Source organism: Anabrus simplex, chromosome 6 (genome assembly GCF_040414725.1).
Source record: "Anabrus simplex isolate iqAnaSimp1 chromosome 6, ASM4041472v1, whole genome shotgun sequence".
NCBI classification, from domain to species: domain Eukaryota; kingdom Metazoa; phylum Arthropoda; class Insecta; order Orthoptera; family Tettigoniidae; genus Anabrus; species Anabrus simplex.
This window is the reverse complement of record NC_090270.1, coordinates 39,259,515-39,277,778: the sequence shown is the minus strand read 5'-3', so window position 1 is coordinate 39,277,778 and position 18,264 is coordinate 39,259,515. Positions and strand designations below refer to the sequence as shown.

Genomic DNA, 18,264 nt, shown 5'->3' with positions numbered 1-18,264 from the left:
AATTTAGAGGAACTTCCAAGACAATCCAGAATGCTTGTAGAATGTGTCCTCGACGTATGTCGCGATGTGCTGAAATAAAACGGTCTCAATTTTTGTCAGTCATATCAGATGACACAATACGTATCAGATTATTGTTTCTGCCTTTTGAATTAGGTGTTTTTCATGAAAAATTATGAGGATGCTTTAGCCCAAATGCTCAAAATACTAAAGTATAAGCAAACTACATTTTAGAGAATAAGAAAACAGTTGTGAATGTCAAAATGTTAAACTTATCGCCCAAACCTACGACGGAGCGACCGTAATGTGTGGAGGAAAGGGAGGTGTACACACAATCGTGTAGACCACATTCGGGCCTTTATCACTGCCTATTTGTAGTCATAAATCATCTCCCCCTCTCTCCCAAGTGCTGTTCTCTGAATGCTGTAGCCAGATCATGGCATAACCAAATCAAATCTTCACCTTTACTACTATTATTTACCTAATTTTGCACCGAGCGGAGTCGCCGAGCGTGTTAACGCGCTGCGGCTATGGAGCTAAGTTCTGCATCCGGGAGACGAGTGGGTCCGAACCCCACCGTCAGCTGTCCAGAGAATGGTTTTGTGTAGTTCCCCATTGTCACTTCCAGGCAAATGCTGGGACAGTTCCTATTCTTAGGCCAAAATCGATTCCTTCCAACTCCATACCCCATTTCATTCACCATCATTCATTTCATCTCCATTAACTCCTCAAATGAGTTTGGCTACAAGAAAGGAATACAGCCGTAAAATTTCGCCGTATAATTTCATCTCACCTCATCCCTGACCCCATTCTAGGATACGGAACTAAGTGGTAGATATACACTTATTTAATTTTGTACTTATCTGAAAATGGCCAAGGGCCACACCATGTTGAATGCACCGGTTCTCCTCCGATCACCGCAGTTAAGCAACATTGGTCGTGGTCAGTACTTGGATGGGTGACCTCTTGGGAACACCACTTGCCGTTGGCTCAATTCCCTTTTACATGGCCCTTCGGGGCTGTTGCGCCATGGGGTTTGGGGTCTAGAAAGCCAAGAATAATGGCCGAGAGGATCCGTCGTGCTGACCACATGACACCTCGTAATTTGCAGGCCTTCGGGCTGAGCAGCGGTCGCTTGGTACGCGATGGCCCTTCGGGGCTGTTGCGCTATGGGGTTTTATTTTTATGGAATTTTTATGGAATCCATCAAAAATCGACGACTCTACTTCTATGGCCACCTATTTAGAGTGGAAGACAACTAGTTGACTAAGAAAATGTTTACCATACTCGATAGTAGACCTAACACATGTGATAAGTGGCTCAGGGAGGTCAGGAAAGATCTGAAAAAAGGACTAAATCATGAAGACATTGCTAACAGAACCAAGCACCAACCCCAGATCAATAACTTCAAAGGCTTTCGTGAAGAAGAACACCAGAACAGGGGGTGGACAACAGAAAGAAGACAGTCTGCCAGAGAGAGAGAGAGAGAGAATGCAGCAATACTGCGCTGCAAAGAAAGGTTCTAAAAATGGCTGCAAACGTCTAAAAAAAATAGTCAAAAGAAACACTACTAGAGATTCTTTCGAGATGAATTTTATAGATCTCGCAATATTACAACAGGTATAGTACTAGAATTTTCACTGCGCTCTATGACGGTGCTACATAAGTTGTTTGGTAAATGAGGATCAATGTCTGTCGTTTGTAGCATATGACTTTTTTTTTTAATTTAGTGAATGGTTTGTCCGAGGGAGGAGCTTGAAGTTGAGTGCAATGTTTGTGGGTAGATAGTACAGTACGCGCAACTTTTAGTGATACCTGGGCTCCATAGTGCTGAACCGGTAGACCTCGGTTATCTTCGAGATTCCTATTGGCAACCTTTGAAACACAAAATATGAATCGATTATGCATCGCCGTGAGACATCTGGCGTACACTTTACGTACCAGTACTGTTGTTTTTAGAAACGGCAAAGCCAAAATGTAGATTCGGATTGAACATGAGTGAGGAAAATCCAAGTACATCACATACAACTGTGATATGAACGCCACCGAATTGGCATGGGCAAAAATAAAACGCGAATTCAAACGTCGCAATATTACAGGAGACATGTCAGGAGTTAACTTACGTCGACTCACCATCGGGGCATTCCATTTAGATACAGCCGCAGATTGCGAGGGGTATTGCAGAAAGGTGAAAGAACTGGAGGAGGAATACTGGAGGCACGACGGTGTCAAGGAAATAACCATGGACGAAATTGTAAATAATAGTACTGCAGATAGCAGTGACAATTGTGAAAGTGATTGTGGAAGTGATATTTCAGAGAACTTCGAAAATTCATATCAATCGATCATACTATCGATTCAATTCAGATTTCATTTCCATTAACTTGACAGTATTGCCGGAACCGGGAGAGCTGCCTCCTTACTCCTCACCCCCGTAAAACCAGGTATCACTAAAAGTTGCGCGTACTGTAACTTCATTTGCCCCTCAGCTTAGGCGTAACGAGCTTCAGGCATTATGCATGCGTAATATGTAAGAAGTAATTCTCAGCACAGTTGCAGAAGCGGTGATTGGATATTAGAAGTGCGAGGGGTGTAGAAAACTTTGTGGACAACAAAACAGTACCCAGGTCCTTGGGATATAGAAAAGGCTAGGGAAGACATCATTTCTTTTAAATAGCTACAATATTGTAAGCTTTTTTTATACCCTCTGTGCGAATTTCGATAAAGACGTAAAGGTTGACAGTCTACCAATTTAAGTGCGGTAATAATAGTGTTTTGACATATTGATTCAATACTATACGATAAAACTTTCAGCAAAGGAACAATAATTACACATGTATTACAATTAAATATAAGTATGGTGTGATTATAAAATTAAACAGTCGTTTAGTATCTAACTACACACTAAGAAAGCAACAGACACATGGACTGGGTAAGACTGCTAGACTGACGAATTCGCACGCTTAATACTAGGAATTATAAAGAAAGAACGATTTGTACAAAATCTGTTGTCTTTTTAGCTAGTTATTTCTGTTAATTTCTTTAATTATTAAGAAAAATACTTAGCGGAAATGTCGTTCGTCGCGGCTAACCGATAACCGATCTGTACAGCACCACTGCAAGTAGTGGAGACCAGTGCAGCAATGTGTAACATGTACTGTTTGCAGATGATGTGTATTTTTACCAAGGTCATGAACACAGGTATGATTTACCCACTAGGTCCGGCTCCATGGCTAAGTGGTCAGCATGCTGGCCTTTCGTTCTAGGGGCTCCGGGTTTGATTCCCGGTCGGGTCGGGAATTTTAAACTTAATTGGTTATTTCCATTGGTTCGGGGACTAGGTGTGTGTCTCTTCCTTGGAAAATAAAAGGAGAAAACAAGAAAAGAAAGTAAGAAAACAGAAAAATGGAAAAATGTAAGGAAAAGTCAAAAGGGTTAGTCAGAAGGGTTAGTAGGACAAGAAAGATCATTTATATTCCTAGTATCGGGTGGATAAAATGGAATAAAAAATATTTTTCTCTAGAAAGTGGGGGTGCTACTGCCCCCCCCCCCACCCAATCGCCGCTACTGTGCAGCTGGACACATCCTTTCACTGAGGCTTCAGAACGTATGCATGCGTAAGTTGTAAGAAAATGTCAGAGCACCACGCCTTTGGTCAGAGACAATATGCAACCTGAGAACCATGCAGAATTTCGCACTAATACGGACGAGGAACTGTACCGTACAATAAATTCCGAAATTGTCATATAACGGTATACATACAAGAAACGAACCTTTCCACACTTGAAATAAAATTGTAATGATTATCAGCAAATCCCTGAGTCTTCAGATGTAGGATGCATAGACAAACAACAACAACAACAGCATTATTATTTATTCTTTTTGCTAGGGGCTTTACGTCGCACCGACACAGATAGGTCTTATGGCGACGATGGGATAGGAAAGGCTTAGGAGTTAGAAGGAAGCGGCCGTGGCCTTAATTAAGGTACAGCCCCAGCATTTGCCTGGTGTGAAAATGGGAAACCACGGAAAACCATTTTCAGGGCTGCCGATAGTGGGATTCGAACCTACTATCTCCCGGATGCAAGCTCACAGCCGCGCGCCTCTACGCGCACGTCCAACTCGCCCGGTCATTATTATTATTATTATTATTATTATTATTATTATTATTATTATTATTCACTCATTCAAGGGAAGAAAAATATAAGTCAAAAAATTGAAGTTCTCAGGTGAAGCACTGTTTGTTTTTAAACAATACGAAATCACCGATTGATCAAATGTTGTCAAACCATTCTCCGTTGCACGAAACAGCTTTTTAAGTCATGGTTATAATTCTTGACCTACACGCTTTGGTTTTTACTGGTCCACATAAAAAGGTAATGACTGATCAATATGGGAGAAGTCAGTTTCATTCACGACCTAAAGCAGATACTTAATTAATTTCTTGAATTACACAAAATCCAACCAAATAACCGAGTTCTACTTTACCCGTGTTATAAACATAAAACTGCCCAACTTCACTTTTTTTTAATTTTGTAATACTGCATTACTTTTACGTCGTATGTTTTTACGACCCAACCAAACATATTTATAATTATATCTCAAAGAAACTGTATACTAACAAATCTAGTGAATCCCTACCAAGCTAATATTCGCGAACCGCCACTGGGGCAGTGGATGCCATTACCAACTGCGTAGAAGGATCACAGAACCGGTTGGAAAGACAGTACTGGGCTTATTACAATCCAGAAGTACGGGAACCTCCAAGAACGAAGTCCAGTCTATTTCCCACCTACATTAGCGTGCAGGACTATTAGCACTCCTGAAGGTGACTGTTTCCGGCCGCTCAGCCGTGTTAATGAGCTTTTGCGGTCGCAGTTGTCTTCTCACCATGATGGACGCGTAAAACATTCTTCAAGGCGTCCGGCGTGTCCGGGACGACCCGACACTTTATCACTGCCAAGCCCATTAACAGCAGACCTTGAAATATGCGCAGTCCTCATTGAGGCAGAGGAAACTAGTACGTTACAGTGAACCTGCAATACATTCCAGGGAATTCCAGTAACTTATTTTTAATGACATAATTTTGAATACCAACTCCTAGGTTTATATTATTATTATTATTATTATTATTATTATTATTATTATTATTATTATTATTATTATTATTATTGCTGATGAAGTGAGAGACCCAATTTTGAGGTCAGAATTTGACAGAGCTTTGAGAGACCCAATAGGAACAAGGCACCTGGAATTGAAAACATTCCCTCTGAATTAGGAGAAACCAGCGTGGCGAGGTTATTCCATTTACTGAGTAAGATGTATGAGAAAGGGGAAGTGCCAACCGATTTTCGGCAGAATGTTGTTATACCTATTCCCAAGAAAGCCGGTGCTGGCAAGTGTGAAAACTACCGCACCATTAGTTCAGTATCTCACGTCTGCTAACTTTCAACACGTATTATTTAGAGAAGAATGGAAAGACAATTTGAAACTGAGTTGAGAGGAAATCAATTTGGTTTCAGAAGAAATATAGGAACATGTGAAGCAATCCTGACTTTACGTCAGATATTAGAGGATCGGATTAAACAGAACAGGCCCACATACATGACGTTCGTAGATCTTGAAAAGGCCTTTGGTAATATTGATTGAGCCAAGCTATTTGAGATTCTGAAGGGGATCGGGACAGATACCGGGAACAAAGAATTATCTACAATCTGTATAAAAATCAGTGATCAGAATCGAGGGCTTTGGAAAAGAAGCAGCAATCCAGACAGGAGTGAGGCAAGGTTGCAATTTGTCCCTCCCACCTCCATGCTTTTCAGTTTTTATATAGAACAAGCGGTAAAGGAAATCAAAGAGGAATTTGGAAAGGTAGTCACAATCCAAGGAGAGGAAAGCAACACTCTGAGATTTGCTGATGATATTGTTATTTTATCTGAGACTGCAAAGCAATGGAGTGCAGTGGAACGAAGTCAGGTGATGCAGGAATTGTTAGATTAGGAAATGATGTCTTAAAGGAACTAGATGAATTATTTTACTTGGGTAGTAAAATAACCTACGAAGGCAGAAGTAAGGACATAAAATGCAGACTAGCACAAGCAAAGAAAGGAAATTTGCTCACTTCAAACATTGATACAGGAAGACTTTGGTCTGGAGCGTGGCGTTGTATGGAGGTGAAACATGGTTCTTGAGGGAAGTGTAGGTGGTAAGAACGGTAGGGGTATACCAAGGTATGAATATGACAAGAATATTAGAGCAGATGTAGGATGCAGCAGTTACGCAGAAACAAAACAGTCTTTTAATAGACCTAATGTTAACAAAAGTACTTGAAAATGTACCCGTGCTTCACTACGATATTCCACATTGTATACGGATATCGAAGTAAATTACTGTACACGCATTGAATAAGATTTTTTAAATTGCATGTCTCTTAGCGTTATCCAAAAAATAGCAGGTACAATGTAAATTGTGAGTTGCGGAGTTGTGATGATAACGGCAGGCTCACTTGCCTGCTGCCATTCACAATCGAGTCGGGAAATTTTCATTATAATGGGAGGCCCCTTTGCCTACTGCGCGGTCACAATCAATTTGAGGGAGTTCTCGTTACAATGAAAGGCCCCCTTTCCTACTTCCAGACAGATTACAGTTGAGGAGTTTCTATTAAAAAGACAGGCGCCTTCTCTACTGCCAGTCAAAATTGAGTTGTGCTGTTATCATTATAATGACAGACGCTTTTTCCTAATGCCAGCCAGCTTACTGCCAGTCACATAGAGTTGGTGAGTCTCCATTAAACTAACAGGCCACTATGCCTAATGCCTGTCACATTTTATTTGGGTAAATTTGTTTATAATGGCGGGCACCCTTGCCTAGAGCCAAACAGTCAGGTAGGGGGTTTTGAACAAAATTGCATGCTCCCTTTCCTTCTGCCAGTTAAATCGAGACGGGAATTATTCATTCCAATGGTAGTCCCTCCTTACTAATGCCAGTAGCACAGGAGTTGGAGAAGGACCCCATTCCTACTGTCAGTCAAAGTCGATGTGGGGAGTACTGATTACAATAGCAAACACATTATTTCTAGATCTCTACAAATCGACATCGATGAATATATAGATCGACATACGAAAGTAGATGCATGTTTACAATATTGCAGACCTTCATTTACAGATTAACTGAAGCTAAACCGCTATGTCATATCGACAAACGGATTATACCATAAGACACCACATATAGCAGTCTAAATGGCTGGTCCTATGATATTTTCTTGTATCTCATCTATTCATGGGTCGTATTGAGTTAGTAATGTTCAATAGGGTGAAATTTGGGTAATATTTTCTCACAGTTCATTACTTTTAGGACTGATTTGAGTGTAGAATGTGATGATTCTATCCTTCCCATACGTATTCAAACTGTGTTGTTCATGTGTTCACGGTTACATCTCAACTAGGTCCCATTGCATTAAGTGTTAACAAGCATCCCGACCTTTCCTATTGTGCTTAACGTGGCCTCCGCTTCCCGTTGTCCTCTCATGTCAACTCGTGACACTACTCCGGTTGTTGTATGGTAGCAGATATCTTGGATTCTGGAGGTCAAATGGACTGTATCGCGATTGACATGTCTAAAGCATTTGATAGGGTGGATCATGGGAGACTACTGGCAAAAATGAGTGCAATTGGACTAGACAAAAGAGTGACTGAATGGGTTGCTATATTTCTAGAAAATAGATCTCAGAGAGTTAGAGTAGGTGAAGCTTTGTCTGACCCTGTAATAGTTGAGAGGGGAGTTCCTCAGGGCAGTGTTATCGGAGCTTTATGTTTTCTTATATATATAAATGATATGAGTAAAGGAGTGGAATCGGAGGTAAGGCTTTTTGCGGATGATGTTATTCTCTATAGAGTGATAAATAAGTTACAAGATTGTGAGCAACTGCAACGTGACCTCGAAAATATTGTGAGATGGACAGCAGGCAATGGTATGTTGATAAACGGGGCTAAAAGTCAGGTTGTGAGTTTCACAAATAGGAAAAGTTCTCTCAGTTTTAATTACTGCGTTGATGGGGTGAAAGTTCCTTTTGGGGATCATTGTAAGTATCTAGGTGTTAATATAAGGAAAGATCTTCACTGGGGTAATCACATAAATGGGATTGTAAATAAAGGGTACCGATCTCTGCACATGGTTATGAGGGTGTTATGGGTTGTAGTAAGGATGTAAAGGAGAGTGCATATAAGTCTCTCGTAAGACCCCAACTAGAGTATGGTTCCAGTGTATGGGACCCTCACCAGGATTATCTGATTCAAGAACTGGAAAAAATTCAAAGAAAAGCAGCTCGATTTGTTCTGGGTGATTTCCGACAAAAGAGTAGTGTTACAAAAATGTTGCAATGTTTGGGTTGGGAAGAATTGAGAGAAAGAAGAAGAGCTGCTCGACTAAGTGGTATGTTCCGAGCTGTCAGCGGAGAGATGGCGTGGAATGACATTAGTAGACGAATAGGTTTGAATGGAGTATATAAAAGTAGGAAAGATCACAATATGAAGATTAAGTTGGAATTCAAGAGGACAAACTGGGGCAAATATTCATTTATAGGAAGGGGAGTTAGGGATTGGAATAACTTACCAAGGGAGATGTTCAATAAATTTCCAATTTCTTTGAAATCATTTCGGAAAAGGCTAGGAAAGCAACAGATAGGGAATCTGCCACCTGGGCGACTGCCCTAAATGCAGATCAGTATTGATTGATTGATTGATTGATTGATTGATTTTGACTATTTTTGTTGAGTTTGGTATTAGTAGGGTAGTGCGCCCCAAAAGGTATTGTAAAAAGTGCAAAATTTTCTTACAATGGAAAAATAGAGACATATCTAACGTATAAGGGATATAGTTACGACAAGAAGTCATAGGACCAAAGTTGTAGGTCATTCCAAATTGGACTGAGATCGTGCCATCCATTTTGTGACAAGATTTTCCATTTACCCACGAAATACCTCGAAACGAAGGCTTGCACCGTCATTAAAATTGCCTCCATACATCGATATTTTTTGGGGATGAAAAGTGAAAAATTTAAAGATCTTGAAAGTTTTCCGTCAGTTACAGGCTAAAACCTATAATTGTGCCAAATTTCTAGCTCATCTGGCAGATGTGCCGCAATATTGACTTGGGGGGGGGGGTGAAACATTAAGACTTTCAGGAAAGTAAATCTAAAATTATGCAGATGGTCATTATTACACCTTCAACGGATAAACGTACGGAAATTTCACCAAAATAGTCACTGTATAGACACACAGTCGTTACGATTTTATTTATATAGATAAGGAATATGCTCCACGTACAACACCTTTTGGGCTATGTCCGCCTGCAAAACCGACCGTCCATTATATCTCACTTATTAATCCTCCTGTCGAAAAAATGCACATGACAAAATGTTTTAGAAATGGATTTCCATCATCGTTCGTCGATTTCCAGTCATGTTGGCCTTGTGTATATTGAGGGAGAGTTAAATCGCTGTTTCGGTTCCCTATAAACCACAGTCCATTCCGGGAATTTGAAATGGCATGGACCTTAAAACTAACCTTTGCACAGCTGAATGCTAAATACTGTATGAAGTTTGGTTGAAATATCTCCAGTAGTTTTCAAGGGCCTGTCGCACGACTCCACCTCCTTGGGGTACCTCGTACCCAGTCTCCGATCCCGGAGAGTGAGGCCAAGCCCGCCGAGGCGGGGGCCTCCTGGAAGGGGGTGGGTCATGGCGCCGGGCCCCCTTCCTCTCTGCCCGCGCCATGGCCCGGTAGACAGGGCAACCGCGATGGGAGGCCGGGTGGCCCCCCGAGCAGTTGGCGCATACCGGCGCGTCTCTAAGTGCTGCGCAGGCCGTGTAGTGGTGATCACCACCACAGCGGTTGCACCTCACCTCAAGCCCACAGCTAACCTGACGGTGGCGTCACCTCAGACAGCGGAAACACTGCAAGAGCTGCTAAGGGGGACGTTTTACTCTCACCTGACTGCCGCTGCCTGCTGAGGTCCTCTCCTGATTGGCTCCTCGGTTGACTGCGGTCCTGGGAGCAGTCCTGGGTTGCGGCTTGGCGGTCCTCTCCTGGTGAGCCAGCGACGCCTTCTGCTTCCTGGTGCGGCGTCGTCTTCTTCTTCTTCCCGGGAGATGCTTCTCGGCGGGGGAAGAGGCCTCGTCCTGGTGGCCCTCCTCCCGGCCTGGTGACCCCGAGGTAGCTGGTGGCTCCGCTGCGTCGCCATCTTTTTCTTTCTTCTGGTTGGCGGCGGCGGCGGTCGTTCCCGGGGGTTGCTTCTCGGCGGGGGAAGAGGCCTCGTCCTGGTGGCCCTCCTCCCGGCCTGGTGACCCCGGGGTAGCTGGTGGCTCCGCTGCGTTGCCATCTTCTTCTTTCTCCTGGCTGGCGGCGGCGGCGGTCGTTCCCGGGGGTTGCTTCTCGGCGGGGGAAGAGGCCTCGTCCTGGTGGCCCTCCTCCCGGCCTGGTGACCCCGGGGTAGCTGGTGGCTCCGCTGCGGTGCCATCTTATTTCTCCTGGCTGGCGGCGGCGGCGGCGTCGGTCGGTGCTAACACTCGACTGCATTCCCTGTCCTGGGGGGCGCACATCGAGGTCTGCAACTCGACAGACGTGCAGGCAGGCTGGACCTGGGCAGCAGACTCGGTACGCCAGGGGGCGTCCTTCTCCACCGCTGTGCTGTTCTCCACCATCACGGGCGCGTTCCTGGTTTGCGCCCGGGTAACAGGCCCTTCCTGGTAGGCCTGCGTCTGCGACCACTTCGCCCTGGTTGGCGCCTTGTTGGTCTGCGTGTACTTCGTAAGGTTCAGCTTTCCAACTGGGGTCGCGCCGTCGCGGCGCTCGGGAGCGCCGTCGTCATCCTCGGTCGTTGGTTCCGTCTGCGAGGCTGCCTCCTAGTAGCCCGAGACGTCCAGGTGCTCCCTGAGTCCTGGTAGCCGGGTGACCTGGAACTGCTGGGACGCGCGCTCCTCGTAGATCCTGAAGCTGGCTGCGTCGTTAGGGCGAATAATCTTCGCCCAGGTAGGAACCATAATGCCGATGATCGGCAGGAGTGGCTCTCCGATGTACTCCGCAGTCGCGTTCAGGTTGTCGAATACTTGGAGCGCCCCCTTGTGGTCGTCTTCCCCCGGCCGGTTGAACACCACCAGTCCAGGGCGTTCGTAGATGGGGGTATCCGTCGTGTCGAGCGCGTCTAGTATCCTCTCGACGGCTGCCTCGTAGTCGTAGTCGACCAGTCTCACTGGTAGGGTCGGCTTCTCCATCCTGGTCCTCCTGTAAGAGATCCTGAAACAGAAGAAAGAGCGAGCACTGAAAAGTGCTACAGCCCAGACAATGCTCCTTCGAAGATGTACTAATAAGTACAAGTGCCTGGCTGATACTTTAGAAGCAGAGAGAGAGCGCGCAGCGAGAGGCACGTACGTCCTTTCACTTCGACAGTCACCTCGTCCTTAAAAAAAAAAAAAAGTCCCAGAGCAAAACCCACCCCTTAAATAGCAAATTGGTGGAACATTCCAGAGAGCAAGAACGGAGGGAAGATACTGATTGGAGAGGGCCCAAAAAAATAATATATATGTCCCTTTACTAACAGTATAGGCAACATACATAAATAAAGTCTTGATACATTAACAAATTTCTTCAAGTACTAGTATCAACAGAGATGCCCTCTGTTTGCAAAGGTCCAAATCCTTTCCAGCAGTAGCGACCCCTGTTTGCGATCTTCCAAACTTTCAGCTTGAGCGCCCTCAGATAGCCAAAGTCCGAACTAACTTCACAGGTAGTTCACAACTATGAAGCGTGGAGATGAAAAGTAGCAATAGTGGACAATATTAAAGCCTAGGGAGACCTAACACACGACTCAATAGTAATAATAATAATAATAATAATAATAATAATAATAATAATAATAATAATAATAATAAGTCCACCTCTGTGGTGTAGTGGTTGGCGTGATTAGCTGCCACCCCCAGAGGCCGGGGTTCGATTCTCGGCTCTACCACGAAATTAGAATAGTGGTACGAGGGCCGTAACGGGGTCCACTCAACCTCGGGAGGTCAACTCAGTAGCGGGAGATTTCAGTTCCCACCTCAGCCATCCTCGAAGTGGTTTTCAGTGGCTTCCAAATTCTCCTCCAGGCAAATGCCGGGTGCCTAACTTAAGACCACGGCCGCTTACTTCCGTCTTCTTGCCTACCACCCCCCCCCCACTACAAGGTTTCTGTTCAGCATGCAGGTGAGGCCGCCTGGGCGAGGTACTGGTCCTTCTCCCCAGTTTTATCCCTCGACCCAATGTCTCACCCTCCAGGACACTGCCCTTGAGGCGGTAAAGGTGGTATCCCTCTGTGAGTCCGCGTAAAAAACCGAAAAGAAATAATAGGGTGCTTGCACGTTAATTTCCACGTTCCGTTTCACTTTGTTAGATGGCAGAGTAAAGCTGACCTCTGTTGAGCGATATATGGTTTAATATTAATTTATTTTGTCGGGTAACTTCAAATGTGTCACCGGATATCTTTTACATACCGACATCGTGCGATATGGCGTGTGGAATGAACTTCATTCCGCCCTTCAAAAATTCGACGACTACTACTACTACCGGATTTGAACCCGTGAAGAAACCTAATGCTGATCGACAGAGGGAGTGATAAAGTGATATGAGACTGCTTGAACTAAACACGAGAAAGCAGGGTGATGTATACCTCTCTCACACTGCTTATTCCCCATTTCAAATGTGGGAACTGACGAGCGACGGGCTTGCTCTACCACGATAAGGTAACTGTGCCTCAATAATGAATTGAAACAGCTGTGTAATTAATGAAACCCAAATCAAGCTTGACATATTGCACACGTAATGTTCATAGAACACCCGCGATATTGTGGTCTTTTGTACAACGGGTGGATTGACGAGCCTTCGCTCCAGTGTTGCCGGATCAACGAAAGGAAAATTTTTGTAACCCCTCCCACAAAATATGGTATCCTGTAAACAATAATAATAATAATAATAATAATAATAATAATAATAATAATAATAATAATAATAATAACCAGAGGACCCGCGCTGCTCCTCAGCACTCGTTATACATAGGTCAGATAACTCGTCTTGATACGCCTGTCGTAGTCATATTGTTTTTCCTGCCCCATTCAGTGGTTTTATGAACATTTAACAAAAAGTGCATTGTGGTATGGCGCAGTTCGTAGTCAGAATTCATCCAATCTGTTACCGTGTTTTTGCGGCAGTTATGCGTGAAAGAAGGTGCGGGGTGGTGAATAGGTCTCAGGCTACGAAATTAAAGTGAATTTAAAATTTAACAAGGTTATATTTTCTTTTCAAAAGAAAGAAATAACAAGCATGGCAGGTACAGTGTAGCAAGTCAAAAAGGTAGTTACAATATTTACAAGATTTGGGCTTCGCGCCCCAATTTCACAATGCTTGGGCAATCAGTCCAACCTTACTTCAAAATAAGTATTAACAGAGGGGCAGAAAACCCCATTCATGCTCAGGAGCACTTGCTCCAAATTACACAGAAAAGCCTCCTCGAGGCATACAACACTCAAGTTTCGAAAAAGAGCCACACGCTCTCAACTTTAAGCCTCTCAAAGGCCACACCAAACTCCACCTTCAAGTTGTCCTCTCTGGACATAGACACAGGGGTAACATACCCAACCTACTGAGGTCTATTAAATGAAAAAGGGTAATTACATGACCTCTAAAATAACAATTTGAGAGGAGGCGATCTGCACTCCTAATGTATTTGTTTCAAAACCTAATTTGGCTCTAGGCCACTGATGCAAGGGCTAATCCCATACTACGGAGGTGACTTTAGAAAAGAAACAAATTTACATAATGTTAAGGAAGAATAGGTTGAGAAAATAAGTTCACCTCAAAACAATATGAGTGGGAGCTCGAGAGGGTTAAGCACTCTCTATCCCAATATGTAGTTTAAAAGATAGAATAGATACAAGTTTCTTTACATTTTAAGGAAGGTTACATAATGGAAAAACTTCGGACCCGCCCCGAGAGTTAAACTGCTGAGCTAGCAAGAAAAGAAGTAATTAGTCGGCCATTACCTGGTTGTTGACTGTCGCCGAAGGAAGAGGCGCTTCCCGCCCCCTGCAATGTACTTTACACACTGAAAGATGGAACAGAAGTGGCCCGGAGACCCTAAAATCAGCAGTTTATATCCTCTCGCGGAAGGTTCGAGGCGTTAGGGGAATGAGAACACCCTCCCACAAAAACTTTTATTGGGTAGGATACAGCAACATATTCAAGTTGGGGGAAGATATATCCAATTGGTCAGAAATTAATTAAAGAAATTCGGGATTGGCTAAATACAAAACAAGGGGAAAGAGAGGGGTATACAGCCAACTTAAACAATAACAGAAAGAAATTTAACAAGAAACAAACTTTTGAAATAAAAATTTCTCCAAAAAAAACAGTTCTTTCACTCCCCACTAGGGTGCACTATTGTTGATCTTCAGTAGTGTCCTCTAGAAGAGAAAGTTCACACTTCTTACTACAAGCAAAACAAAAATACGTCGAAAATGACACAGTTCAAAAACTCCAAATTTTCCACGTAGTGACATCTTCTGAGAAACTTGAAAATTAATACCGTCAATAAAGTTCAGACTTCCTCCAGCAGAGGAGTTTCAATTGGCGCACATTTTAAATTATCGGCGTGGAGGTGTACCGCCCGGTACAGACCTCCCCCCCCCCCAAAAAAAGTTCCTCCAGGGGTGACACATGAAATTTGTTTGAAAACAAGGTCCAAGTTTTGATGTAGATATGGAGATTAATTGCCGGAGAATTTATAAGATTTTCTTAATGTGGTTTGATTCAGTTTCAAAATTTTTGTTGTAACTGGAGAAGTAAAGTTTTTATGGTGGTAGAAGTTGAATTCAGAAGATAAACTTTTAATACTTGAAAGTGAAGAAAATTTTTTGCAAGGTCCACCAAATATTGCTGTTGAATTCCCAAGTGCAGTAATTGCTGATAGTAATAGTTCATGTAGTTAATGTTGATTAAGTTGGATGGCCAGACCGGCCGTTGCAGCTTGCGTCCAGAGGAGGCCGCTCGGACACCTTAAGTACCCTGAGATACCGCTCGCCCGCATTATGAGGGGAGCAGTGGTGTTGAAGCACGCCGCGCCCGCGGTGAACATATACAGGCTGCGGTCCAGTAGCAGGTCGTGCGCCGCACATCAGCCTTGGCCGGGAGGAGAGCTCCGGCTCGCCGTGCACATGTGGTCCTCGCTGGGGAAGAGGGGGCCCTTCCTCTGACCCAGTCGCAGCACGGCGCCGCGCGGCTGCGGGGGCACTGAAACATTAAAGCTAGGCGGCAGAATTGTTCGACCATCATCATTTTTTTGAGGGCACAGGCTTTGTGGAGAGGTTGAGGGGCCAGCGGCGTGCAGAAATCCATGGCCGTAATTAAGCCACTGTGTAGAGTGGAGCAGGAGGCGGGAGCGTGGTAATGGCCGTGGCAAGGACAGGATGGCAGTTTAACCGTGCGGGAGGGGTTTACAAAAAACTTACATATGAAACAAAATATTATAGAAGGGGCAGAATGCCTTAAAAGTGAAAACTAAAAAAAAAATATATAACCGTCATATTCCTTTCACGATTATAGGAAGCAAGTTAACCCAGAAATTACACCGGCTTCACCTGTGACAGGTGAACCCTAAATATCCTCTCGGTAGCTGGATTACTTAATAATAATGTGACCGGCGTAAGGAAATCTAGAATGATACACGGCCCATGGAATCTGGGGGCAAGCTTGCCCGCGGGAACAAAATTCTTGACCATTACTTGGTCACCTACCTTCAAATGGGTGGGTCTCCGTCCACGATCATACCTTTCCCTAACCTTTTCATGAGACACTATAAGATTGGCTTTAGCCTTCTTCCAAAGATCTTTAATGTTGTCCGGATCTATTGTCTCGGGTAGAATGTCACTCAGAGACCAGAGGTTAGAGAGCGGCGTGTTGGGAACAAACTTGAACATCAAAGAAGCTGGAGTAAATTTATGTGATTCATGAACCGCCGAATTCAAAGCAAAAGCTAACCAATGCAGGGACGTGTCCCACCTGGAATGATCTTCATGGTGATAGGCAATAAGCGCGGACCTGAGATTACGGTTAACTTGTTCAGCCAGAGATGGTTGAGGGTAATAAGCAGAAGTTGTCACATGAGAGATGGACAGGTCAAAGCAGAACTTACGAAATAAATTAGATGTAAAAGCCTTAGCATTATCAGATACAATATATTGGCACGGACCGAAAGAAGCAAAAATAGAATTTAGGCAAGTAATGGTGTACCGCCCGGTACAGACCTCCCCCCCCCCCCCAAAAGCGGTAGCCAGCATAGTCGGAAATAACCAGGAAAATCTAGTAAAGCCATCTACGCATACAAAGATGAACTTGTTGGCATTTCCCTTTGACTGGGGGAAGGGTCCGACATCATCAATATACAGGCGTTCCATGGGACGCGACGCTTGATGCGAAGACAAAAGGCCTACCTTGGTGGACATGGTGGGTTTACTGAGCAAACAAGGTTTACAAGCTTTTACTAGTTCACGGATTTCACCGTCCATACCTTTCCAGATGAACCTTTCACGAATCTTTTCACGAGTTTTAAAGATTCCAAGATGCCCTCCTAATGGGGTCTCATGATAATATTTGAAGATCATAGGTACAAGAACAGCTGGAACGACAACCTTCATCATCTTATCATGCCTCGATGGGCAACATAAAACACCATTCCTCAGAACATAAGGGACCACATGTTCCCCAGAAGAAAGGGTTTCCATTATCGGAGCCAGCGTCGGATCTTCACGTTGGTATTTCTCGATATCCCTAAAGAGCATGGGAGCATCTGTTAAGATGGCATTAACATCAGATAGTATGGACTTGGAAGGTGATGAACTGTTGACCGGTTCATGGGTTTCGACGTCGTTGGAAAACATACGGCTGAGTCCATCAGCAACAACATTTTCGGTACCTCTGATATGCCGGACATCGAATTGGAAGGCAGAAATACGGATGGCCCAACGGGCTATACGACCAGTACGACGCTGCCTACCTAAGACCCAGCTTAAGGCTTGATTATCTGTCTCCAGGTCGAATTTGACATGTTCCAGATAGAGACGGAACTTTTCTAAGGCAAATAAGACTGCCAACCCTTCGAGCTCATAGATAGAATACTTGGCTTCTTGAGCCGATAGAGTCCTAGATGCATAGGCGATGGGTCTCCTCCCTAGTTCAGTCTCTTGAAGAAGGACTGCAGCTACTGCTGACGACGACGCGTCGGTTTGGACGATGAATTTCTTCGAGAAATCAGGCATAGCAAGTACAGGGGCATTACAGAGGGCTAATTTAAGATCTTCAAAAGCGGCTTGTTGAGAAGGTCCCCACTCGAATTTGATGCCTTTCCTACGAAGAAGGTTCAAGGGCGCCGCTCTATTAGCAAAGTTAGGAATGAACTTCCTGAAGAAATTCACCATACCAATGAACCTGGCGATACCTTTAATGTCCTTGGGAGGTTTAAAATCACGGATGGCCTGTGTTCTAGAATGATCGACCGCTACACCATCAGGTGACACAATATGCCCTAGAAACGACATAGAGGGCTTAGCAAAGGCAACCTTGGACAACTTGACAGTTAACCCAGCCTTACGAAGGCGATCGAGAACTTCTCGCAGATGATCTAGATGTTCTTCAAAAGTCTCTGAAAATACGACGACATCATCCAAGTAGTGATATAAGTACTCAAATTTGATGTCGGAGAAGACCCTATCTTGTAGCCTAGTGAGTACAGCTGCTCCCGTGGGGAGCCCGAAAGGCACGCGGTTGTATTCGTATAAATTCCAGTCCGTGGCAAAAGCTGTAAGATGTTTAGACTCTTCGGCAAGGGGAATTTGATTATAGGCCTGATTCAGGTCCAAGATAGTAAAGAACTTGGCCTTACGGAACCATGAAAAACAAGAATGAAGGTCGGGAAGGGGCACAGATTGTAACACCACCTTCCGATTGAGAGCCCTATAATCAATGACAGGCCTGAAGCCTCCTTGGGGTTTCGGGACTAGAAAAATAGGTGACGAATACGCCGACTTAGAGGGCCTAATAATACCGTCCTTCAACATCTGATCAATGATTTCTTTCAATGCCTTCATTTTAGGTGGAGATAGCCTATATGGTGGAAAACGGACAGGAATCGAATCCGTGACTTCAATTTTGTATTCAATAAGGTCAGTAACACCAAGAGTATCAGAGAA

The 18,264-nt window shown here is 44.1% G+C and overlaps 1 protein-coding gene and 1 non-coding gene across 2 annotated transcripts in view; both read left to right on the top strand.

Annotated features, from left to right (window-relative positions):
• Window positions 1–18,264, top strand: part of LOC136876074 (dipeptidase 1) — a 535,571-nt gene that overhangs the window by 396,243 nt on the left and 121,064 nt on the right. The gene's annotated exons all lie outside the window — the stretch shown is intronic.
• LOC136876639 (5S ribosomal RNA) lies at window positions 870–988 on the top strand. The gene has a single exon (XR_010860668.1). It is a non-coding gene; the product is annotated as a 5S ribosomal RNA (ribosomal RNA).